The sequence below is a fragment of the Schistocerca piceifrons genome, chromosome 1, assembly GCF_021461385.2.
Source record: "Schistocerca piceifrons isolate TAMUIC-IGC-003096 chromosome 1, iqSchPice1.1, whole genome shotgun sequence".
In the NCBI taxonomy this organism is placed as follows: domain Eukaryota; kingdom Metazoa; phylum Arthropoda; class Insecta; order Orthoptera; family Acrididae; genus Schistocerca; species Schistocerca piceifrons.
Window position 1 is genome coordinate 265449344 of NC_060138.1, and position 25358 is coordinate 265474701.

At 43.6% G+C, this 25358-nt stretch overlaps 1 protein-coding gene across 3 annotated transcripts in view; it reads right to left on the minus strand.

The window, feature by feature from the left end:
* Positions 1–25358, minus strand: part of LOC124776370 (kelch-like protein 26) — a 305806-nt gene that overhangs the window by 154192 nt on the left and 126256 nt on the right. The window contains exon 1 of one of the 3 annotated variants that reach the window (XM_047251337.1): positions 21995–22119. The exons of the other annotated variants lie outside the window; for them this stretch is intronic. The gene's annotated coding sequence lies outside the window, so the exon portion shown is untranslated. Of the gene's footprint in view, positions 1–21994; positions 22120–25358 lie in introns of those variants that run through there. 3 annotated transcript variants of the gene reach the window in all.

Below are 25358 nucleotides of genomic sequence, written 5' to 3' on the forward strand. Positions count from 1 at the left end.
CGGGCCGATTCCGCAATTTGCTGTTTATCATCAGCTTGACGCTTTGTTTGAAATTTCGTTATCGTACGTCTTCCATCACTGTAGCACTGTATGAAGTTACACACCCATTCACTGCTCCCCTTGAAATTACTGTAATGTAGCGCGCGCAGTTTGATGTACATAACATAGGTCACTATCATTGACATCCTGTAAATTGCATCGAGAATCCTTGAAACGTGCAAAAACCAGTTTTTGTAACAAGTGCGCCGTATCTTTGCTTAAATATCCGTAGTTTTTCTTATGCACTACATAGTTGTATTACTGAAGACCTATTCGAAACCTGTTCATTATTACTTTTTTAGTATGCTGCGCATGATCTACCATGTACGTCATTATGTTTAGTACCTGCTCCCTGGACAGCAATTGTCCTTTACAATGTTTCACTGGAGACATGTTTTGTGGCTCCCTGTCCGACAAGGATGATGAACTACATGTCTAGACACTGTTTCCATATCGTTTATCAGTATCACTTTCACTTGTTTAGCACGCATTGTGATAACTGTATTCCTCATGTACATTGTCTACAGAGAGGACGTATACGACACCATTGATTGCACTGACTAATCTTGCAGGAACGCTAATATTTCATCTGCCACTTTTTTCTCACTCTGAGAAATTCGTTCCTATCCGACGAAATGTCAACTTCAGCAATTGTTGTTGTAGATGTAATGCATGTTTGCTTTGTTTATCGTTGTCATTGCTCTGCTTTGTATCACCACCACTAGCTGTGTACCACTGTTGTGAGTTATTCGTCGACTAAGCCATTCAACTACGCTCCGCGGCCTTATGCTGTGTTCACCATGGGACACTTCCAGTCGCGCTCCATGATGCCATTAGCAGCCAATACTGTGGTTCCGTGGAAGAGGATGTGTGGGGCATCGAACGCCGTAAACATCTTTGGCTTTTTGTGACTCCTCTCGCTCAAGGGGTTCCTTCTGAGGCACGTATTGCGCCTTGACTGAACCACCCGATGTTAATCCCATAGAAACTGTTCTGTGCAATTTGAAAATGGTTTAAACGTAACGATCAACGTGCCCGCATTTTGGGAGGTGTACGGGACCTTATCACCAGTGAGTAGCTTCAGCCACATATGGCGAACCTGATGAAACTCGTGGACTATCTTCCTCGCCGAATTGAGGCTAGAGAAGATGTTGTACAATATTACCGTCATTTCTCCTGGAGGTGTCAAAAACCCACGCGCCCACTGCTCAGCAGTGAAAGAATGTTATAAAATTCATGTGTAGCGACGACCAATACCTGAAGTAAGGAATATTTTGCCAAGGGGCAGCCGTTATTTTTGTACTCCTAAAGATAAACATAGTGGTCGCTTGTTGCAGCTCCTCGGTTGTGTAACGTGCTGCGGAGGCGCTTTTGTTCTGGAAAAAAAGCTTCCTTTAATCTGTTCTGTTTACACAACCAAGCACGTGCTTCGGGTCGTCGACCATGTCTTAAGTCAGCCTGAGGTTTTTCTTTCGCTGAACTTGCGGAGTATATTGCTGGCAGCAGGGCAACAACATAGCACAGCATAGATAATACGTATTACTCGTGTACGGACTACTGTCCTAAACAGTGCACAATCGCGCACAAAATGAAATACGAACACCTTTAACCAAGTGCCGTATTTGCATGAGGCGCTGAATGAGTATCGAAGAAGATTCAAAGCGCACTGATTTGAACGGATTAGGAACCAGATACTGTTCATGAATGGTCCGAGCCAGTAACAACGTTATTCATTTGCTGAAAGGCGTCTGTTTCAAGCATCTGAGGATGTGTGCAAGAACTCGTACCACACCAGGACGGCGCCGACGAGCGGAAGTCCTGCGGTTAACTATGAACATTCATTCCCCGTGGTCCTATTGTGGGCTTGTGGTAGGGTGTACGGTCCTTCTGGAGAATTGTCCATTGCGTTGAGCGTTGTGTGTCAGCTATGTGCCAATGTTGTCAGCAGTGGTCCTAGGAAAATGCAAATGTTAATTCTTCTGATTCTGAGCGGTAACATCATAGAAACCAACCGCCGCCAGACGAACAGAGACTGCTACGCTCTCTACGACCGCAGCACTAATTAGTAATAATATAGGTCGCTGGGTATCACTGGAATTATCAGAAGCTGTTGCATGGAAACCGGTTACAGCAAGGTTGATGGCTGGCAGTCTGCTTTCGGTGTGTGTATACGAGGCGCAGCTAGAGAAGCAAATCAGGCCAAGTTGTGTTTAGTGTCAATGTTGCTCATTTACGACTGCGGCAACAACTACTATTTAACCGACAGCGACGTACGGAATCAGCTTCGGCTTGGGTGCCATGAGTCATACCATAGAATGACGGCAAACCTGTAGTGTGTTGAGAGAACATATTGAATAGGGCAGATCAGCTACCCCATGCTCGAGCGACATCAGAAACTCTCCTCCACACACACACACACACACACACACACACACACACACACACACACACACACACACACACACGATCCGACACAACAACCGGGTTCCATTGTTGCTGCAGGAAGATATAAAAGATACTTGATTGTTGTCAAAGACAGTTGGTGTATGACTATGACCATGAGCACACACAGTGTACAATCCGAGCAATTTGAGATATTGCAGATGTTCTTTTCCATTATCCGCTACTGTACATCAATGTCCACTTTGTATGTTGTATGTTAACCGTGGACCTCGAAAGTACAGAGGGGCTCCGTCCCCGCCGCCGCAGTGATCCACAACCCCTCGACGACTACTACAGTCCACTTCACCTCTCCGCCGCCCCACACCGAACCCAGGGTTATAGTGCGATTCGGCCCCCGGTGACATTGTGCATGGGCTACTTTGCATATTGACGAGTGATACATCTCTAAATAGAGTTGGTCCACGGTGACATTATTTACAGTTTACGCTATTATTTTATCTCGCAGGCCGCCTATCACGGAAACAGCTGAAGTAAATAATCAACAGTCTTCCAAGAAAGAACGTTCTTGAATCAGTAATGACAATATCACCATGGGTCAATGCAACACAGTGAGCTATTATTAGGTCCACAACTTTGCTTCCGCCGTCTTTCAAAGGTGGCAGTAGCGGCAAGTGGTGGTGCAGGCGGTAGGTCGCGTCATACAGTAACCTTAGGCATTTGTGAACATCACGCCATCACAATATCAGTCGATTTGTGATTGCATCTTAAAGTTATTATCGACTGCATATATATCAACTTATGAGCCCAATTTTCCTCATTTGCGGGTAGTTTTAATTTTCTGATTTAACATGAAGAAATCTGCTGCTGAACCTAAAAAAAGTTCGGTAAGACCTGTGCTGAGGCACCTGTTAGTGAAAGAACGTGCAGAGAATGGTTTCAACGCTTAAAGGACGATGGGTTTGACCACAGAAAGACCATCGGCTACAATACAGCAATAGAAATGAGGTGATTTTATAGGATGACAGTGCTCGACCTTACGTAGCAAAACCCATCAAACCATTCTTCGAAACCCATCAAACAATACTTCGAGACGCTGAAATGGGAAGTCCTATCCCAACCGCCGCATTCTTCAAACTTTGCTCCCTCTGACTACAACCTTTTTCGATCAATGGTACACGGCTTGACTGACCGGCACTTCTTTTTTTGTTTTTCACATTAAAGCCCTGAACTTAGAGAAAAAACGGCGGGAGCAAAGTTGTAGAACTAGTACTTGTCAAATTTAAAACAATTTTCTAAAAGTAGACCTAATGTGATTTATTTTTGTAATTTTTACGAAAGTCAAGTTTTATATGATTTTGCAGAAATTTGGAAAGCAGTACGTGCATGATATTTTATATTGTAAAACCTTATGTTGCTAAGGTGAACGCAAAGTTTCATGTTTATTAGCCTTTAAGCAACGGAATAATAAGAATCCTAAGTTGAAACTATATTCGGAGCGCAATTTTTTCACTTAATTTTTCTCAATTTATGTAACGTCATATCCCTTATTGGAAATCGAACTAACTGTTCTTGGGTGGTATGGGGGGGGGGGGAAGGGGGTGGGACGCCGGCTTAAAAAACTCTGTTTCGGAGTAGCCTCGCGGTCTAGGGCTCCTTGCACGGTTCGCGCGGCTCCCCCCGTCGGAGTTTCCAGTCCTCTCTCGGGTATGGGTGTATATTCTCCTTAGCGTAAGTTGGATTGTATGTAAGCCTATGGACCGATGACCTAAGCAGTTTGGTCCCACAGGAACTTACCACAAATTTCCAACTTTCCACACTGTTTCGAACTAGTTTTGAAGCTTTGATAGAAAACGGTATTTGTAAAAGAAATGTCGAATATACCCTATTTTCAACTATTCAGAGAAACAGTTATTTTAATGACAAATTTGAAAACTACTGGAAAATAGTACGTGAATGAAATTTTGTAATCCACATCCTTGTGCTACGGAGCTATTGCGTGTTAAGTTTCATGTCAGCATGCGTTTGCTTTACGAGGTAAGGATCTTAAGTTTACATTTTCTTTCGTGACACAATTATCACTCCCAACTTCGATTCAGATTATCTAGTATTGTTATCCCGCGTTCGATAATCAATTACACTGTTTTGCGGTTAAAATCATGGTGTTTTTACTGAGCCCAGTTGGGAAACTTTAATAGAAGAAAGTTGTTTTTTTTAAATATCAGGTCGAAAAAACCGTATTTTTAACTTTTATTTTTACAAAATCTTCAACTTTGCGCTAAATATGTTAAGAAAGGAGGAATTTCGATACCTCCTACAGTCGGGCAATGAAAGAATTCATTGGTGACAAATGAAAATTTGTCCCAAGGCCGGATTGCAAATCCAGGACTGCTGCTTACTAGCCAGATGCGTTAACCATCTACGCCACCTTCGCACAGTGGTGAACACACCCGAGCAGAACTCCCTCCTAAATCCAAATTCCCATTTGCCGCATCTACTGAAGTAGCGACCCCTGGCTTTTTTTTCTCTTTTTTTGTCATCGCATCACGCGAAGTCCCGTTAACATAAGTGAAACTTTATATTTGAGAACCTTGTACTATCAGATTAGTATGAAGGCAAAAAAGGCGAGACTACATATCGGCCAGTATAGCTTCAACGAACGTTGACTTTACCATTCTTCAACTGGAGTATGTGCGAATTTCCCTACAACATTTAAATGAAATCCGTGACGGTCGACAGGGAGGCCTCGGTGAGTTAACATTGTGATCATTAGGTAAGGACTGCGCGGCAGTTGTTTCGTGTGCACGGTTACAGTGAGATTGCATATTCAATTTTTTTCTTAGCTGTGTAGAACTTGAAAATACTCTTAATATTGCAAACCTGAACTTGTCTTAACTACAAAATTAATAAAAGCATAAAAAGTCTATTTTTCGTGAGTAAAGAAGCCAAAAAACCCACATCGTCAAGGAGTCCTCAAACGCTCAGTATTTATTTCGCAATAATATTGTCAACATACTGCCCGAACTTGCGAGGCGAAGAGCGACACAGTATTGTTGCGCACTATTTTTGCCCGCGAGGCATCAGTTAGAACTTTGCCTTAGTGACGAAGTAACGTAGAGCTCGCATGTATTGCAACTGCACTGGCTGGGTGCTGCTCATGAAAACTAAGAGGAAGGGGCGATGGGCGAAAAAGTGGCTTGGAAGCGTTTTACACACTGCCATACCAACATGCTAACGGAAGTGATAGAAGAGCCGGATAATTATCGGAATTTTGTAAGGGTAAACTAGGAATATTTCAACGAATTTAAATTCGTTACACATTACATATACAGAAAGGATACTGTTCATATACTCGTCTAATTTCACTTTCGAGAATGTTGTAAACGATCCGTAACTTCGAAAAGATTAATATATATTATTGCACAAGATCGGTAGGTAGCGCCCGTATATGTTTCTGCGATGAATAATTAAACCTTCCGAAACGAACAACCACGCAGTTTCAGTGGTATTCCCCTGCACTTCAAACATTTAAGTATTAAACATGTAATCAAACTACTTCCCTGACTTCGTCTGAATAGATGATTCGTTACCGTCTATCTTTCCTGATATTTTCATATGGAGCCACTAACATTCCGCAAACCTGGAAGTCTCTGCAGGAACTGCCGTCTATTACACAGTATCAGACTTGCACGATGCAATATATTGTGCAATATATCGAGGGGTAGTCGACATTTTAAAAGCTCTGCAATCGCCTTCAGTATAACGCACAAACCTTCGACCTGCTCTCAGGGGTTAATATTCGTTGAAAGAGATTTCGGGACTGCAGCCGGTCATCTTAAACTTCACTCCACGATATTTCAGATGTACACCTAAGAGCTTGCATATTTGAGGACGCTGTTCAGAAACACTTTACTCGGCCCGGCTAATTAACAGGGCATTCTCAGCTAAAACCAAGAACGAGGAAGTGGATAAAGAGGACAACGTGCCACAAAAATCTCTAGCTTTCTTTCCTTCGTTGGAAATATTTGCTTCAAAATAGCAAGAATCTTTAGATCGTGAGCAGAAAATCGCTTTGACCGGAAAATCGCTAAGATTTCGGACCTGCTGGGATCAGTGAAGGATGTGTTACTGCGGAATACAAAATACCTTGCCAGTGTGGTAGGGCCTGTAGGACAAACAACACGCACAATGAAAGGACATTGCACAGAACATAAACCCACAAATTTTTTTAAGCAGTTGCGGAACATTGTATCTCCAACGGACATTCAATGGAGTATGACAAAACAATTTTTGTCAAAGCATCTGTCTGGGTCTCCGTTATAAAATAATCCGTTGAAATACACATCGCGGAAAATCTAATGAACCGTGACAGCGGCTACCAGCTGGATAATGCGTGGAATCCCGTTATCTCCGAGATTTGCTACAGACGAAGACGCCAGAATACTACGCTGACTGGCGAGAGGCAACGCCGAAGACAGCTGATCCTCGCAATTCCACCAGCGAGGGCGCTGCCGCCTGGCGGTATGTCCTCGTCACAGTGACTCGGCGCATGCGCGGCAATACTATCACCACGCTTATAATGCGGAGCAGAGAACGTCTTCGTCCTCGTTCACCAGTGCCATCGTCATCTTCAGTGTTTGTGCGTCGACTCATCAGTTAGCAGTGTGGATTATCGACGAGTGTGAACGGCTCCGTGTTTGTATGTGTCTCCTCTTTTATTGCCCACCGTTCTGTAACTTATGTGTCTTCTCCTGTTTTTGCTGCTTGTCTATTCTCTGGCTGAAGAGCAGCGTAGTGTGCTGCTGACAGCCTGCCTGTTGTACAGGCTTTAAAATAACAATAAAGTAAAGAAAAAAAGTCTTCGTCGGTCTTCGATGGCTGACCTGAAGATGAATGGCCGGAGTACAGTTGAAATATCGTGGAGTGAAGTTTAGGCGAGGCTACTGCAATCCCGAAATCTCTTCAAACATTTAACTCGCTGGAAAATTTTTAAATTTCACATGGTTAATATTACTGCGCAATTAATATGTATTAGGTGAGGTCACCTTAAACAAAATTTCGCCACCAATCAGCCTTTACACACGTATCTGTGAACCACAGTGAAACGCACCGCAGAAGGTATTTGGCATAGTACCATATGTCACGAGTTTATTCCCGTTACTGTCACACATGGAGTAGGGAAGTTGATTCTTCAAATGCCTCGGTGCGTGCTGTCACTCATCTTGTCTTCGTGGTCCCTACGGGAAGAATGCGTAGGAGAATGATGAATATTTCTAGATTCTGCATTTGATGCACTGTTTCATTTATTAGGTACTTGCCACTTACACGAGTGAAGAAGTACAGGAAACGAAAACCAATTTCAAATTTTTATGTAATACCATACGAGAACAACTCAAGTCAGCTGTCCGTTGCATTTCGCAGATAACTTGAGAAAACTAAAAACAATCACTTTAATCCAAGTTGATACGCAGATAACGTTCAAGATCGCGTTTCGACTGGCAAGCCGTACCGCAGTCAGATCCAAACAACTGACGGCACTATTAATTGTCGATGTGTTCCCAATAAGCTATAAAAGGTACGGAAAGGATTAGTACTCTCTTAAACTATAGTAATCTAAGTTAACGATGAAGCCTTCAATCAGCACGTAATTCAAAATAAATGAAAGCTAGCGCCAATTAAATTATCTTCGGTCTCATCAACTTCAGTAACCCAAACGAAGAAATCCTTTCGTTTCATTATGTGCAACTCTCTCAGTGTGTACTATTAACATGAATGGATAGGCTGACAATTAACGTAGTCCATAACAAAGTATTTTGAAACTCACCACATATTTAAGCTGTTACAAAAACATGAGCGCCCATCTTTGCTTCCGCTCAATTCAGTGCAGTTAGGAGAAGACAAACTATAGCAAAACATCTGCCTCTGCATTTTTCATTTGTTTTGAAACAACTGAATATTAGATGTCATCAGATATAAAACTGCTCAAGTAAGCGCATAATCGTCATTAGGATAATGCTCGTGTCACAGTAATTCCCGCAAACGTTACGTCATTTTGACGTCGCGCGCATTACTGATGACCGTATGACAGGCTATTTGATGACAAAGAAGAATATGAGTATTATTGCTCCTCGATTCACTCGCAGTAATTTACGTTGTCCTCAGGTTCCTGCCTAACCAAATACACGGAAATCGCTATATAATTATTTCCATCCTTTCGTTCTCAGATCAGACTCAATGTATATAACAGCCAATATTGCAGAACAACTTGTATTACATTCCTAAGAAAGTAACAGAGCATGCTAACAACGGTGGCGCGAGGAAAAAGAAAAAACCCACATATAACGGGACGCGGAACGACAACTTTCGACTCCAGATGGCACGGCGTTATTCATTACGCTAGCACTTAACCATGCGATGTTTAACTCCGGTCTTGGTTATCATATTCTGCCTTGAAGGCTTGTATCGTTGACGCGCTGGTTCAAATGGCTCTGAGCACTATGGCAGTTAACATCTGTGGTCATCAGTCCCCTAGAACTTAGAACTACATAAACCTAACTAACCTAAGGACATCACACACATCCATGCCCGAGGCAGGATTCGAACCTGCGACCGTAGCAGTCGCGCGGTTCCGACGCGCTGGTAAGTGGCATTTAATGATAATAGTGATGTGTTTGTGACAGATATTCAATGTCCGGTATGCTGAAATGGCATACTGCAGAATATCAAAGAAGTGTGCTTCATTCTTAAGTTGTTAAAAAAATATGAAAAAAGAACTCCTTTCCAATAGGCCATAAAAGCCCAACGGTGCCGACCGGCCGCCGCGTCATCTTCGCCCATAGGCGTCAGTCGATGCGGATATGGAGGGCAGGTGGTCAGCACACCGCTCTCCCTGCCGTATGTCAGTTTCCGTGACCGGAACCGCTACTTCTCAATCTAGTAACTCCTCAGTTTGCCTCACAAGGGCTGAGTGCACCCCGCTTGCAAACTGCGCCCAGTAGACCGGATGGTCACCCATTTAAGTGCTTGCCCAACCCGACAGCGCTTAACTTCGGTGATCTGACGGGAAACGGTGTTACCACTGCGGCAAGGCCGTCAGCAATTTGTAAATTACTCACTATAACAACTCACACCTGGAAGAGTGCTCTTCTATGAAGGCATTAACCGTCGATAAGTGATTACGTGACATTTTAATATAGCAATAATTATTTATTATTCCAAGCATTACGTGCTTTTATACATCTCCAGGACGTGCGCATAAAATCTTGAGAGGTCTGTATCGAAAGTTAACTGAAGTTGACAGCTGATCCTGCTGTCGTCGATACTGTATGCAATGTCAAAATGACGTCACGTTTGCGAGAATGATTGTGAAACGAGTGTTGCCCACAAAGAACTGAACACCAGAGTTTGCAGCGACATACAACAGCGGTGACGTTATCAACAAGGCGATCTTGACGTAACTCAAACCTACGACTCATATCTCAGTAATTGCGACAAACGATTACGGCAAATTCATATAATACTATATTAGTGGCACGTCTTATAAGCGAAATACGAGGTAAAAAAGTAATCGTGACAATATTTTGCCGGCCGTTGTGGCTGAGCGGTTCTAGGCGCTTCAGTCCGGAACCGCGCTGCTGCTACGGTCGCAGGTTCGAATCCTGCCTCGCGCATGGATGTGTGTGATGTCCTTAGGTTAGTTAGGTTTAAGCAGTTCTAAGTGTAGGGGACTAATGACCTCAGATGTTAAGTCCCGTAGTGCGTAGAGCCATTTGAACCATTTTTGAGAATATTTTTATAACAGGATTAGGGTATCATATCGAAATTCGAGAGAAGGTGTACTCCAACGTAAGGAGTAATTATCCCAGAACAATAGGCACAGAAATAGTAACAGTTAACACATCTTTATGAACGCTCTTATTTCTCGATACGTAGTGCATACAGGGGCGATGTTTAGGTTGGTATACAATTCTTCAATTAAAATTAATTTTGACAGTGTCGCATTTTATACACGTGCACAGTTCAAGCGAAGAATGCAGTATACAGGGAGAGCTGTTGAAGTTTACTTTCTCCCGTGGTATAAAATGTCCAAGCATCACCACCTGTCAAAATATCTATGGTTGTCGAAGAAGTCACGTGGCTGCATTTCAGTAATTTATTTGAACTTTTACATTTAATCATTTAAGATATGGTGAGCACATGAGGGACTGAATGTAGATTGCGACAGACTTGGACAGGTATTAACCGAGTTTATGCTATCATATGAATTCCAAAACTTGGCGCAGCGCTCAAGTAGCTACAAAATGTTTTCATTGCAACTGATATTCCAGTTTATCTAAAAGCCATTTTTTCCATCGCGCAGCGAAAGAGTCAACGGTACCATACTGACCACGGGTTCTATCCAAGTAGAGAGATTTGGTATTATAGATCTCATCATAAGGCTTTATATGCACCCTGCACTTAGTATGTCTGTCAGCCTACTGTACGCGCATCTTTCAAGTCGGGCGATTGCTGAATCCCCCCTCCCCCCAAATCACTACACGGACCTCCCATATCCTGTTTAAGGAAAGTGATTTTGCAATACCACTATCGGTCGGTCATGATTGCAGGCACTCCAAGATCAGTTCTGAAAATGTAGTTGTCTGATCTCCTGTTCACAATCGATATTCGCTCCCATATGAACGCTCTAACGTTTCCGAAACGTATTTGGGTTGCCAGTTTACTACTTGCTTTTAAAAATGAGGGCTAATCGGGAGGGAATGAGACAAGACAAACTTACATGCGCAAAGCCTGCTCTTCCCTCTTCGCAAACACCTTAACATCGTTTAATTCGCAGCAATTTTAGGTGTTTTCTTTGTTTCCGGCCTAACCACACCCTCGGAAATTGCCACACATTCAGAAGAAAAACGTCCAAATGATTGTTATGTATAAAAACACTACATATGACATTGCTGGTTCCAGAATCTGTTACAAAAGCGCACCAGTTCATCACTTCAAAACATTCAACACTACTGACGACACAGGCTGCTTTATGTCCGCCTTCACAGCATGACATTATACAGCGAGAAATAATAAATATAGTACTGACCAAGGAGTTACCTAATTATTCTATTTGACTGGAGAGAAATAACCATGCGCTGGCTAAATCGAATACCGGAATAACTTATTTCCAGGCCACTCGTATAAAACCACTGACGAGCGGAAAAGCAGTGATGACCAGGCTACCCCATCTTCACTTGTAAACTCGTCAGCATAAATCGGGTCCCGACTAGCGTGAGAACGTAGCAAAGTGTGATTTTGAATAAAACCATCTCGGTTTTGAAGCCGCGTCAATTCGAATGACTGAGAAAGCCATCGAGTGCTACAGCATTTTATTCGAACTGATGGGGCTTGAAAACCGAGAATATTTTATCCAGACATGCCGTCGCGAAAGGAGGATAGAAATGATAAGTTTGTCTTCCCCTCTACACGACCGGAAGCCGCCTCAATCGCAGAATTTTCTTTTCAATCCGATACTGCTGCGAATCCATAACCTGGCTTCACATATTAACTAGCTAAGACGAACATACAGAACATTTAGAACAAAAAGAAAATTATGGATGCGACAGATGAAATCGCATGCAGCAAGTGGTATTCAACAGATCGAATACCAGTATTAAACATCTTTCAACGTTTGTACACTGCTGGTCAGAAAGAAGTGTAAATGTTAAACAGCACAGTGAGCTCGAACATGCTATCTGGAAAGTTTCTTCTCCGTGATTTTTCCTTCAAAAACCCTCGACAACACAGTTGAAATACGAGATGTCAATATTTCTCTGTTTTAAATGCGAATAGGTGCCCGTTGCATTAGTACTACATATACACTTATTTGATGGTATGATACACAGTATACGGAGATATTGTATTCATGTCAAAATTTATACTCTTTTCTCGTTATACGCTTTTATCTTTTCATCCCTCAAGATTTCAGTCATGTCTCCTAATCCAGTATGTCTTCGGTCCTTTAACAGGCGTTCGCATACAGATTATCAAACAATTTTCTTCGCACATGGGTTGTAGGCACCATGAATTTGTTAAAGGCAGTCATTTTTCCTTTATTTTAGGCATCGTCATTCATGAGTGCACGATGAACAACGATGTCTTACAAGATTGTGCTTAGTATATTACTTTTAAAATATCACTAAAAATATAATACAACCTTGCAAATAATAGATTTCAGCTATCAGTCGTCCTTTTTACATATTATTGGCAGATCTAGATTTCAGCTAGAAAACTAGCCATTCTCAATGCACTATCATTTTTGGTCAATGCATTTAATGACTGTTGGTCAACATGCATTGATCAAAAATGATAGTTCATTGAGAATGGGAAGTTTCTAGCCGAAATCTATATCTGCCAATGAAATCTAAAAAGAAGGACTGATAGCTGAAATCTATTATTTACAAGTCAATGTAACAGTCACTGAGTGCAACAGCCTTCTGAATGGAAGGTAACCTGATGATGATAATACGTGATAGTACGACCTGTTAACATAGCATGCCTGTGTGTTAGTGGACTCTTGTGTAACATTCTTCTGAAGCTGGTTTTAATTATTTCTGCGCCCTGTTGCTATGTCTTTGTTAGATTCAAGAGCTCTTTCGTGTGTACATCACAACTGCAGAAAACATGTTGGCAACTATGCTCTCGAATGTAATATTTTTCTTCGGTGATTTAAATTATGAACAAAAATTACTGGCCGCTGCCTGTTTGAAGGCTGGGACCTGAAACGATGTTGTCAAGTGACGAAAATGAAGCATTTATTGTACTTTTGGCAATTTCACGTAGGTTTGACTAGTAACACACTAAATCGAAACTGCAACGCAAGGAACATGTAAGTGTCCCTTACAAAGTGCGCTAATGGATGTTTAGCTGTAATGACCAATATTCTCACAGACTTTGTCAAAAATTAAATGCGGCATGAAGAACAATGACAAAGTCAACAGCGAACATAGAATCGTTCTTCAAAACAAAATAGTATTCAATTTTACGCCATGCCAAGTATGTTTTTTTAAAGTAGGCAACACAAATTTTAACGAGAATCCGTCACAACAAAATTACGTATCAAGTAAACGCGTCAAGTTACTTTTATTTCGAGTCATCAAGAACAGTGGAGATAAATGTAGAGAACTATTCTGCTTCGCTATTATTTATCGTTCCATTAAGATAGAATTCCGTGTTATACAGAGCAAGGCTTTTTATATTCCAAGAGAATACCGTGCTGTTGCATTATTGCACCTACCACAGAACCTCAACTTAGTACTGTATACAGGATGTACATGAAGTCCGCGAACATTATTTATTGCATAAGAACTAAACATTGTACAGATGTCATACGTGTTGCATTTTGAAGAGAAACCCATCAGTGACCCGGCGGACGTCAATACGGTGATCGAATTCTTGCCATACCCGTCGCAGCATGGAATCGTCGACTGTGGCAGTCGCTTCCCGTATTCTCTCCCAGAGCTCTGCTACATCACATGGAACAGGCGGTACATGCACCGGATCTTTGTGTCCCCACAAGAAAGTCACTCGGAGTGAGATCTGGTGATCGGGGAGGCCATTTCATGAAACAGCCGTCCCCATTTGTAGCACGGCACTAGCGCTGACTATCGGTAAATTACCGAACTACGCTGTGGCGGTATACATGAGGGGGGGAGGGGGGGGGGGGGGAAAGCTTTAAGGGTTTCTCTTCAAAATGACATATGTATGATATCTGTACAATGTTTGGTTCTTGTGCAATAAATAATTGGAAGTGTTCCCGGACTTTATGTACACTCTGTATTATGGGATGATGTACAACTACTTTCATACAGTAAATTCTGATCACGTTTGACGAAACAGCTCGAGGCATAATGTGTGATACGGAAATTACTATTATATATTTGCATTTTATGCTGCAGTTGGGCAATTATGGAAACTGTACTTGCGTTGCACGATGACAACGTTAGGCGTTTGCCAGAACATGCATACTTCGCCGCTATTCTGCTGTCAATTGTTCAAATGTCAGGGTCAATCGCATGCTACAGCAGTAAGCGTTAGGAACAATGCAAAAATCTCGCAGTGCTGTCCTGGACAGGATCCGAGTGGACCATGCAGCTGGTCTCCTCTTCAACTCTTCCGGTGTCAAGTGTATATGGCGCGCGTGCCTGAATGTGACGAGCTGGGAATGAAAGGCAGGGAGAACGTAAACCCGGTGCCACTGTAACGCCGACGTTTTTGAGGGCGTACAACGTCCAGGGGCGCCACAATGGCCGTACTGGCCAATTCCCATCAAAAAGAAAGAAAGCCGAATAAAATTAATTTGATAATTACAACCACAAATTCGAGTTTCCTAAGTTATTTAGAACTCATTGATAATAATCTTAGACCGGATGGATCTTCAATTAACAATCCATGAAACTAAACCTACCATTTCTTACAGGGTAATTTTTCCCCAGTCAATGAGCATCGCCGACGGACTGCTCACATGGAGGACCATCATATGGAAGGGGGCTGAGTAAGTTTCACTTTCTCCAGTTGGTTAATGTACACTCCTGGAAATTGAAATAAGAACACCGTGAATTCATTGTCCCAGGAAGGGGAAACTTTATTGACACATTCCTGGGGTCAGATACATCACATGATCACACTGACAGAACCACAGGCACATAGACACAGGCAACAGAGCATGCACAATGTCGGCACTAGTACAGTGTATATCCACCTTTCGCAGCAATGCAGGCTGCTATTCTCTCATGGAGACGATCGTAGAGATGCTGGATGTAGTCCTGTGGAACGGCTTGCCATGCCATTTCCACCTGGCGCCTCAGTTGGACCAGCGTTCGTGCTGGACGTGCAGACCGCGTGAGAGGACGCTTCATCCAGTCCCAAACATGCTCAATGGGGGACAGATCCGGAGATCTTGCTGGCCAGGGTAGTTGACTTACACCTTCTAGAGCACGTTGGGTGGCACGGGATACATGCGGACGTGCATTGTCCTGTTGGAACAGCAAGTTCCCTTGCCGGTCTAGGAATGGTAGAACGATGGGTTCGATGACGGTTTGGATGTACCGTGCACTATTCAGTGTCCCCTCGAAGATCACCAGTGGTGTACGGCCAGTGAAGGAGATCGCTCCCCACACCATGATGCCGGGTGTTGGCCCTGTGTGCCTCGGTCGTATGCAGTCCTGATTGTGGCGCTCACCTGCACGGCGCCAAACACGCATACGACCATCATTGGCACCAAGGCAGAAGCGACTCTCATCGCTGAAGACGACACGTCTCCATTCGTCCCTCCATTCACGCCTGTCGCGACACCACTGGAGGCGGGCTGCACGATGTTGGGGCGCGAGCGGAAGACGGCCTAACGGTGTGCGGGACCGTAGCCCAGCTTCATGGAGACGGTTGCGAATGGTCCTCGCCGATACGCCAGGAGCAACAGTGTCCCTAATTTGCTGGGAAGTGGCGGTGCGGTCCCCTACGGCACTGCGTAGGATCCTACGGTCTTGGCGTGCATCCGTGCGTCGCTGCGGTCCGTTCCCAGGTCGACGGGCACGTACACCTTCCGCCGACCACTGGCGACAACATCGATGTACTGTGGAGACCTCACGCCCCACGTGTTGAGCAATTCGGCGGTACGTCCACCCGGCCTCCCGCATGCCCACTATACGCCCTCGCTCAAAGTCCGTCAACTGCACATACGGTTCACGTCCACGCTGTCGCGGCATGCTACTAGTGTTAAAGACTGCGATGGAGCTCCGTATGCCACGGCAAACTGGCTGACACTGACGGCGGCGGTGCACAAATGCTGCGCAGCTAGCGCCATTCGACGGCCAACACCGCGGTTCCTGGTGTGTCCGCTGTGCCGTGCATGTGATCATTGCTTGTACAGCCCTCTCGCAGTGTCCGGAGCAAGTATGGTGGGTCTGACACACCGGTGTCAATGTGTTCTTTTTTCCATTTCCAGTAGTGTAGAAATGCTCAAAATGGCGAAGATCCTTAACATTTCCCAGTCGTTACGTTTGAATGTAAGGTGAAGCCACGCGATGGTGCAGGCACACCAGTTTTCTCTCGTTAGGAGAATTCGCGCCTAAACAAGTGTCCCAACCTGGGAGGCAGAGAGGCCAAGCCGCCCTCCGCGCCGTGGCTGCACCAACAGTTCATTTCCTCACGCTGTCATGATGGCTGCTGGGAACTATTTGTGAACTGCGGACGCACATTCTGCATTTTAATCGTTTATTACTGTTAATATTTAATGCCGAGGCAAAATAAAGATCTTAACTATTACTATTTTGTGTACTCAGCATCTTTCTAATCCTGGATCTATGCACCTGCCATTTTGGTTACTGTCGTTTTCGAACTGTAATTAATTGTTGTGAACAAACTTCATAATGGAATAACTATTGTGAGGCTGTTGTCAGTATGTTGAACTGTTTAAAGATACTTCCACGAGAAGATCTGGAGTAGAAACCAGAACTTTACCCTTATTACATGTTTCCGTGCAACAAATATTTTTTTCCTCAATGACGGTCAGTTACTACAGAACAGGATGCCGCAAGACATTGCTGAATGAAAACAGGGAAAGTAAGTCATCTTTTTTACAAATTTTATCTTCAAAAGATGATGGCGGTAACTCAAAAGTTGCAGAGCTTAGACGTTTTAAGAAGATCCGTATCATTTCACAAACAGTTCATGTTCTCATTGTAAATATTAGCAGAAACACCTAAGAATTCAGAACGTCATGTTTCTGTTATTGATTTACCGTCGTGTGTTGTTTCGAATAGTTTGGTTAGACCTTGTGCTGTACTGAACTACGTGTATTAAATGGTTCAAATGGCTCTGAGCACTACGGGACTTAACTTCTTAGGTCATCAGTCCCCTAGAACTTAGAACTACTTAAACCTAACTAACTTAAGGACATCACACACATCCATGCCAGAGGCAGGATTCGAACCTGTGACCGTAGTGGTCGCGCGGTTCCAGACTGTAACGCCTAGAACCGTTCGGCCACTCCGGCCGGCTAAATGTATTACTTTTTATCTAAATCCATTAACAGCCCATTTACAGAGAACCAATTAATTTTCAAGAAATTATTGTTTACATTTTCAAGTTTTGAAGTTACTCCATTAGGCCAGTTGATAATTCTTACATTCTCTGCACAGGGAATTATTCTGCAGTCTGGATATATGATGCAAAATCATTTAGATATAATGACAACAAGAACAAGTCCAATATCGATCCCTGTGGTACATCTGTACCGATTATTCCCGATTCTAAAGATGCTTTTTGAAAGCGTGGACTCCTCCAGTTTCTTAGTGGAAACACATTGGATCCTCTTATATACACCCCTGGAAATGGAAAAAAGAACACATTGACACCGGTGTGTCAGACCCACCATACTTGCTCCGGACACTGCGAGAGGGCTGTACAAGCAATGATCACACGCACGGCACAGCGGACACACCAGGAACCGCGGTGTTGGCCGTCGAATGGCGCTAGCTGCGCAGCATTTGTGCACCGCCGCCGTCAGTGTCAGCCGGTTTGCCGTGGCATACGGAGCTCCATCGCAGTCTTTAACACTGGTAGCATGCCGCGACAGCGTGGACGTGAACCGTATGTGCAGTTGACGGACTTTGAGCGAGGGCGTATAGTGGGCATGCGGGAGGCCGGGTGGACGTACCGCCGAATTGCTCAACACGTGGGGCGTGAGGTCTCCACAGTACATCGATGTTGTCGCCAGTGGTCGGCGGAAGGTGCACGTGCCCGTCGACCTGGGACCGGACCGCAGCGAAGCACGGATGCACGCCAAGACCTTAGGATCCTACGCAGTGCCGTAGGGGACCGCACCGCCACTTCCCAGCAAATTAGGGACACTGTTGCTCCTGGGGTATCGGCGAGGACCATTCGCAACCGTCTCCATGGAGCTGGGCTACGGTCCCGCACACCGTTAGGCCGTCTTCCGCTCACGCCCCAACATCGTGCAGCCCGCCTCCAGTGGTGTCGCGACAGGCGTGAATGGAGGGACGAATGGAGACGTGTCGTCTTCAGCGATGAGAGTCGCTTCTGCCTTGGTGCCAATGATGGTCGTATGCGTGTTTGGCGCCGTGCAGGTGAGCGCCACAATCAGGACTGCATACGACCGAGGCACACAGGGCCAACACCCGGCATCATGGTGTGGGGAGCGATCTCCTACACTGGCCGTACACCACTGGTGATCGTCGAGGGGACACTGAATCGTGCACGGTACATCCAAACCGTCATCGAACCCATCGTTCTACCATTCCTAGACCGGCAAGGGAACTTGCTGTTCCAACAGGACAATGCACGTCCGCATGTATCCCGTGCCACCCAACGTGCTCTAGAAGGTGTAAGTCAACTACCCTGGCCAGCAAGATCTCCGGATCTGTGCCCCATTGAGCATGTTTGGGACTGGATGAAGCGTCGTCTCACGCGGTCTGCACGTCCAGCACGAACGCTGGTCCAACTGAGGCGCCAGGTGGAAATGGCATGGCAAGCCGTTCCACAGGACTACATCCAGCATGTCTACGATCGTCTCCATGGGAGAATAGCAGCCTGCATTGCTGCGAAAGGTGGATATACACTGTACTAGTGCCGACATTGTGCATGCTCTGTTGCCTGTGTCCATGTGCCTGTGGTTCTGTCAGTGTGATCATGTGATGTATCTGACCCCAGGAATGTGTCAATAAAATTTCCCCTTCCTGGGACAATGAATTCACGGTGTTCTTATTTCAATTTCCAGGAGTGTAGTATGAAAATAGGTTAACACACAACATGAAAAACACCATATTCCGAGTCTGAGTTTCCCTAGAACAATACTGTAAAATGCACAATCAAATACTTCAGAAAAGTCACAGAAAATACTTGTTGGCAATATTTTTCATCCAAACTTTATAATATCTGACAAATGTACTGAGAAAATTGTATGTTCTGTGTAGAGGCGATTTTAAAATCGGAACTAAGTTTAATTCATTTTGAGATGTGTGTTATAGTGTATGACTTTCCAGTACCTTCAGTAAGGAGATAAATGGTAATACTGGTCGAGAATTATTAATCCCTCCCCTACCTTCTTTGTATATAGGTCTCACAATACTATATTTACTTGTCACGAACTATCACCTGCGACAACGATTGGTTGAAAATTTGACTGAAAATATTGTGTCTATGCGAGGAAAGACAGAGCACTGAAAGATCTAAATCGAAACAAGGCCCCGGGAGTAGACAACATTGCGTTAGAACTACTGATAGCCTTGGGAGAGCCAGCCCTGACAAACCTCTACCATGTGGTAAGATGAGACAGGTGAAATACCCTCAGACTTCAAGAAGAATATAATAATTCCTATCCCAAAGAAAGCAGGTGTTGACAGATGTGAAAATTACCAAACTATCACTTTAATAAGTCACAGCTGCAAAATACTAACGCGAATTCTTTACAGACGAATGGAAAAACTGGTAGAAGCCGACCTCAAGGAGGATCAGTTTGGATTCCGTAGAAATGTTAGGCAATACTGACCCTACGACTTATTTTAGAAAATAGATTACGAAAAGGCAAACATAAGTTTCTAGCCTGTGTGGAATTAGAGAAAGCTTTTGACAATGTTGACTTGAATACTCTCTTTCAAATTTTGAAGGTGGCAGGGGTAAAATACAGGGAGCGAAAGGCTATTTACAATTTGTACAGAAACCAGATGGCAGTTATAAGAGTCGAGGGGCACGAAAGGGAAGCGGTGGTTGGGAAGCGGTGGTTGGGAAGCGGTGGTTGGGAAGCGGTGGTTGGGAAGCGGTGGTTGGGAAGCGGTGGTTGGGAAGCGGTGGTTGGGAAGCGGTGGTTGGGAAGGGAGTGAGACGGGGTTGTAGCCTATCCCCGATGTTATTCAATCTGTATATTGAGCAAGCAGTAAAGGAAACAAAAGAAAAGTTCGGAGTGGGTATTAAAATCCATGGAGAAGAAATAAAAACTGAGGTTCGCCGATGACATTGTAATTCTGTCAGAGACAGCAAAGGACTTGGAAGAACGGTTGAACGGAATGGACAGTGTCTTCAAAGGAGGATACAAGATGAACATCAGCAAAAAGCAAAACGAGGATAGTGGAATGTAGTCGAATTAAATTGAGTGGTGTGAGGGAATTAGATTAGGAAATGAGACACTTAAAGTACTAAAGGAGTTTTGCTATCTGGGGAGCAAAATAACTGATGATGGTCGAAATGGAGAGGATATGAAATGTAGACTGGCAATGGCAGGGAAAGTGTTTCTGAAGAAAAGACGTTTGTTAACATCGAGTATTGATTTAAGTGTCAGGAAGTCGTTTCTGAAAGTATTTGTATAGAGTGTAGCCGTGTATGGAAGTGAAACATGGACGATAAATAGTTTGGACAAGAAGAGAATAGAAGCTTTCGAAATGTGGTTCTACAGAAGAATGCTGAAGATTAGATGGGTAGAACTAATGAGGAAGTATTGAATAGAATTGGGGAGAAGAGGTGTTTGTGGCACAACTTGACTAGAAGAAGGGATCGGTTGGTAGGACATGTTCTGAGTCATCAAGGGATCACCAATTTAGCACTTGAGGGCAGCGTGGAGGGTAAAAATCGTGGAGGGAGACCAAGAGATAAACACACTGAACAGATTCAGAAGGATGTAGGCTGCAGTAGATACCGGTAGATGAAGAAGCTTGCACAGGATAGAGTAGCATGGAGAGCTGCATGAAACCAGTCTCAGGACTGAAGACCAGAACAACAACATGCGAGGAATAGTTGAGTATGAGGCAGTGCTTCTTGTCTATATTCTACTGCTTTATTACTTTATTTTCCTCACACGTATTGGTCACGTGCAATCTACGAAAGAGCAGAGGCTATGAACTATCAGGAAAACACTAATATATATAAATATTTAGCCATAATTTCTTTCAACATGATATGACCAAACTAATGATACCTTATAGGTTTATAGAAGTGTGTCTTCTAATACTTGGTCCTTGTACAGCACTTTTCCTAGTGACCTCTGACCGAAACGCGTCGTCAAAGGAATAATAATTGTGGTCAAGAAAAACAATCGTATGTGAATAATAATTATGACAGGGTCTCTGCTATGTAGCAGAGTGTTACGATAAACTGAACTGTTGTCCGTAAACATGTCACTTCAAAAATCCCCGTCCGCCTATTCAGGTTCTGGTTGCCCAAGATTTCCCTAAATCGCTCTAGACGAATTCCGGGATGGTTCCTTCCCCAATCTGAGCTTGTGCTCCCTCTCTAATGATCTCGTGCTCTACGGAACCGTTACAGGTTGTTCTGCCGCAACATCATCCAGACTGAAACCAACACACATTATGTGAGTACCTGTGTGTGAGGGTTCATATATAGGAAAATATCCTACAGTATTGAAAAAAATTATCGCTTATGTCTGATTACGGATGCCAATTTTACACCATGTTTCCAAGTCTAACTTAAGGTGACATGATTTTTTTAAACTGCCTCTGGCGTCAGCCCACTGATGCTGACGGCAGCCGGGATGAAAGACAAGTCTCACCAACAGCAGTGACTCTGGTGGTAGCCTGTTCCGGACCGGAGTCTCCAGGTCGCGCCGGATCGTCGCACGCATCGCACACACAACTAGCAATAGTCGAAACCGCAGACGCACACACACATCGCTGCTCTCGCACTGCGGCCTGCCTCGACAGCGCGGCGAGACTGAGGCACGCTCGCCCCTCCCGCGCCGCCTAGACGCCCCTCCCCTCTCTTCCACGGATTGTCACCACCAGCACCTCCAGAGACCGTTAGCGAGGCTGGGCAACGCGCACGGCAGAAACACTACAGCGCCTGCCGATCCTCTCACGTGCCACGCCTGTTCTCACACTTCTCATCTGTCAAGAGACAGCAAACGGATGCGCCACGAAAAGCGAGTAGTGGGTGATAAATACTCAAAAGCACACAGCTTTACGATGAAATATCAACAAAGTTAATTAAGGCATGTTCTTGTGAGTTTAGTACAATTATAAGTAACTTGTGTAACCAGTCAATTATAACTGGGACATTCCCTGACTGGCTATAATATTCACATGTTAAGCCTCTATTCAAGAAAAGGGATAAAGAGATACCATCAAACTACAGACCGATTTCACTTCTGCCAGCGTTCTCAAAAATTTTAGAAAAAGTAATGTACAGGCAGCTTCTCAACCATCTGTCCACAAAGACATTATCAAGAACACAGTTTGGATTTCTGAAGGGTTCTGATATCGAGAAGACTATTTACACCTACAGTGAAAATGTACTTAATTCATTAAATAACAAATTACAAGCTGTAGGTATTTTCTGTGATTTGTCAAAGGCATTTGATTGTGTGAACCACTACATCCTATTAAATAAATTAGAATTATATGGTGTCACAGGCAGTGCTGCAAAATGGTTCAAGTCATACCTCGCTAACAGGAAACAAAGGGTGTCAGTGCAAGGGACTAGTGAATTAAGTCATCAGTCATGATCAGAATGGAAAGAAATTACATGTGGTGTCCCACAAGGATCCATGTTAGGGCCATTGCTCTTTCTTGTGTACATTAATGATCTCTCATCAGTTACACTGCCAGAAGCAGGGTTCGTTTTGTTTGCAGATGACACAAGTATTGCAATAAATAGTACGTCGAGTGCAGTTCTAGAAAGATCTGCTGATGATATTTTCATGGATATTAATAAATGGTTTAAAGCCAACTCACTGACATTAAACTTCGAAAACACTCACTATATGCAATTCAGAACCTATAAGAGGTTTTCACCCAGCATATGCATGAAGTATGAAGAAGAGCAGATAGAATAGATTGACAGTCTTAAATTCCTTGGATTACAACTTGATAATAAATTCAGTTGGGAGGAACACACCACAGAACTGCAGAAACACCTTAAGAAATCTGTATTTGCAATTCGAGTGTTAGCTGACATAGGCGACATAAAAATGAAAAAGCTTGCATACTTTGCCTACTTTCATTCCATAATGTCATATGGTATAATATTTTGAGGTAACTCTTCAAGTCAAACAAAAGTTTTCAGAGTCCAAAAGCGTGTAATACGTATTATTTGTGGACAAATTCACGGACGTCATGCAAAAACCTCTTCAAAGAACTGGGTATACTAACTACTGCGTCTCAGTATATTTACTCCTTAATGAAATTTGTCCTAAATAATATATCTCTCTTTCCAACAAACAGCTCAGTTCATACATACAATACCAGGAGCAAAAATGATCTGCACAAGGACTTAAAGGCACTTATGTTCAAAAAGGGGTCCACTACTCAGGAACACTCATCTTCAATCATTTGCCAGTAAACATAAAAAATTTAGGTACAAATAAAGATCAGTTTAAAAGGAGCCTGAAAGGCTTACTAGTGTCCAACTCCTACTCCATTGACGAATTTTTTAATAGAAACAAATGATATATTGTATATATTCATACTATTAGTATTGTTATTTCGTTTTTTTAATTGACATGTTCCACATCCACGAGGATCTCCTCAGCATGGATCTATGGAACGAAAAATTAATCTAATCTAATCTAAAGCATCATCGAGAAGAGAGTCGTACACTTGAGCGAAGTCTTCTGCGCAGTGGGGAAAATACACAGATTTCGCATTTTGTTACGACCGACACTCTTGTGTTTTGTGTCTACTTAACACAGGACACACGAGTTGTAAATGAAGTAAAACAGCGCGAGGACAGTTCGAAGTGGCTGCGTCCGTCGACGCTGACGCTGTAGCCATGGCTCCCGCCACTCGGGGGCTATCTGTAACTGAGAAAGAGATTTATGACGTAAGTGTGGAGGGTACGGATTTGAATTCCCAAAGTGTGAAAAATTTCTAGTACACATTATAGGTTCCTCATTGAGGGGTAGGTATAATCTAACCACTCAAAAGCCTCAAAATATTCTCGTAGTTCGAATTGGAACCCAAAGGTACATCAGAACTTGAAAACTTTTTGCGCATTCAGCTCATTACCTAAAACCGGTGGTAGATCGTTAGCCAGGCAGGCTTCTACTGTTTTCCTTGAACAAACGGCCAATCAACTTGTGGCGCACTGTAACTGGCATCCCAGAAGCATCAGAAGCCGGAGATGCTTCTTCATATATCAAATGGCGGTAACCTATTCTTAGTCTTATCAGGGAGTTTTATCTCCATGTGACTGGAATTATGTCTGCCTTCGTCCTACAGTATGCTTCATCCAGTGTACCTTCCTGACCTGTATTTCCGGGCAATCCTCCTCCCAGACACACAAGCTTATTTTTAAGGTGTAACAATGGTACACAGCATTACCACGTCTATCACAGGCGTACTTGACAGCATTGTCAGAGCGCTCATTGCCATGGGGGACAACACGAGCTCGGTACATCAATGATCCTTTTTCCTTGACGCTAATAAATAAGGTAGTTTTGAACATTCTGGACCATTTTGTCCACTAGGGTATATTTCCTGAAAACTAGTAACGGCACTAAGGAAAGCTGAGAATACGAGGGATGCTACCCCTCCATCTCCTCTCATTCGTACAAGAGCGTAAAGCTCTATATCGAAGACTAATTTGAGACGCCAGAAGACACTGTAAGTCAAAAATTCGAAGTACGCGACTGTCCCAGATTGCTTTAAGGCAACGTGCAAACAGTCCTAAAATTACAGTAATAATTTAGGATTAATGAAGCGATTGTATGAAATCGTGATTGGGAGTATTTGATTTCTTGTACGAATCAAATCCTAATAAACGCCTAACTGCAGTCTTAGCCATAGTGGTTCCCTTCTACCATCCTTTGGTTACGACATTCATCATATCTGCCAAACAAATTTTTGAGGTGCTCTTCTGCAGTATCGCAAAAGGTTTAGCTGTCCCTGAATGATAACGGAAGATGTGCTCAGATGCTT